The sequence below is a fragment of the Pelmatolapia mariae genome, linkage group LG3_W (genome assembly GCF_036321145.2).
Source record: "Pelmatolapia mariae isolate MD_Pm_ZW linkage group LG3_W, Pm_UMD_F_2, whole genome shotgun sequence".
Lineage (NCBI taxonomy): Eukaryota > Metazoa > Chordata > Actinopteri > Cichliformes > Cichlidae > Pelmatolapia > Pelmatolapia mariae.
Window position 1 is genome coordinate 76,679,205 of NC_086229.1, and position 2,115 is coordinate 76,681,319.

The 2,115-nt window shown below is 36.4% G+C and overlaps 1 long non-coding RNA gene across 1 annotated transcript; it reads right to left on the reverse strand.

The window, feature by feature from the left end:
- Window positions 1-689: 689 nt before the first annotated feature.
- Window positions 690-1,646, reverse strand: LOC135932569 (uncharacterized). The gene is made up of 2 exons (XR_010573568.1): window positions 1,417-1,646; window positions 690-994 (listed from the first exon to the last, which is right to left on the reverse strand). It is a non-coding gene; the product is annotated as an uncharacterized LOC135932569 (long non-coding RNA).
- Window positions 1,647-2,115: the final 469 nt, after the last annotated feature.

Sequence of the window (2,115 nt, forward strand, 5' to 3'; positions counted from 1 at the left end):
TGACATGAGGAGACACGGGGAAGCAAAATTAAATACATTGACCTAGGACACAGACTTTCAAAGTAAAACAGGAAACATAACGTGGACTTGATTAGAGGATACAGCTGACAGGGCAGACAGCAACCATGGAACACAGAAACAGAAACCAGAAGACTAGAAATGATAAATGATGACAAAATCAAAATTCAATAATAATACAAAACTCAAAACACAGGGTCATCGACCCAGGACCATGACAGCACTTCAGTCAGATCTATTTTTTTTAATTTAAAATCCATTGTGGGGGTGAACAGAGACAAAGCTACAAAACTGTTATTTTCCTAAATCAGTTAATCTTATGTACCCTCCTGTTTCAAACACAATATCCTGTCAGTATCATAATATCATAAGAATTTCCTCTATAAAAATGGAACTCTTTCTTTTGTGTGCTGCTCGGGCTTTAATTGGTTTTGCCTTTATATGTGTTGGAGTGACCAGGTTCCTGTCTGTTTTGAGCAGTGATGTGTTTCTATAAATATTTTACCAGACAGATTCCTCTGTTGTGATCTGCAGATCGTATCGTTCTTATTGTGTTTCATCAGATTATTATTAAAATTAATAATTGATATTCACTAAACCATTTGTTGCCTAAAACTGCTAAATGTGATGGCTTTAGATGTAATCCCTCAAAAATTAAAATGTGAAATACCTTTTCCAGTTGGGCAAAAATGTGATTTCTTTTATTAATATAAGAAAAAATAAACATCAAAAGGGACAACAATAATTACATAACAATAATGTGATAATGTTGGGCATACAAAATAATAAAGACTTCACAATAAATTGTTTGCTCGGTGTGTTCAGGTTTCTTATTCTGGGTCTTGTCCTCATCGATTTCCTCCACCTGGCAGGATCAGCAGTGCATGGATGATGGACATGTGTTTAATCCCATAAGACACCAGCAGGGCTTTGTCCTCCAGCGGCTTTGTTCTAAACACCAGCCGCATTTCACCAACTGAGCAAAAGGAGAGAGAAGAGTTATAAAGAGCTGGGCTTGCTTCACGCCTCTAAGAGCAGATCAGCAAAGCTAAAATTTGGATCATTTAATGTATGTGATCTAATTATTTAGTCATACTAGCAAAAGGCAATGATTTGTTTTTATTGTGTTTGTGGAGTCCCCCTGTCAATCATTTTAAAATGGACTGTTACTCTAAGCCCCTTTTCATTTTCTGTATGCTACTATAAGTCATGTTTATGGTGTTTGTATGTGTTATCTGAGTGACTGCAGACTAAATAAATTGGAAGCCACACTGCATTTTGTTTCATTTTGGAAATTAAATAGAACATTTTTTAAACAGAATCTGCTGTGCAATAAATATCTGACATTTGCATTTCTACAAATATTTAATAGCAGACTGTAAGAACAGTCATACTTACATATCATCAGCACTTTGGCGATTTTGCTTTTCAGCTCCATCACTTTGACGACCTTCATCTGGTCCATATTGTCACAAATATCGACTATCTTCTCCTCTCCTCTTGGTCCATTTACTTTCAGCTGGATGGACATTTTAGCACTAAGAGCTGGATCTGTTTCCACTTCAATCAGACCTTTATCAAGGCTTTTAACTTCAACTATCTTGTCAACGAGACAAAATCCCAGCAGTCGCCGCCCATTTAGGTATTCAGGTAAACAACTTCCTCCTGTGGAATACTTTGGCACACTGTGAGGGGCGAGTCAGTTCTAACTATGGGCAAGATATGGGCTCAGCAAACAAGGTGTCTCCCAAATCCTAAATAAATGTGAAGAAAAATATTTTATGTTTTAGGAAAAAGGAACACGAATCCAGTTTCTAACATGTGATTGGCATACACAGCACATACCTCAAAGGTTAATTGGTTTAATAATGAAACTAAGTCATCAGCAAATGTCAGAGTCATAGCTCTGGCATCATATCTGTTTTGGACCTGGTCATTCGCCAGTTTTTGGTTGAGATAAGTTTCAGGAATTATCAGTAAACATTAACTTTTAGGGAAAGTACTATGATTCATCTTTTAATTACTTTCTGTTGCTTCCCAGCAGTTACAAGAACGATAGGCTTAATTCTTTTATTTAGGCTATCAGTGTTTCTCACA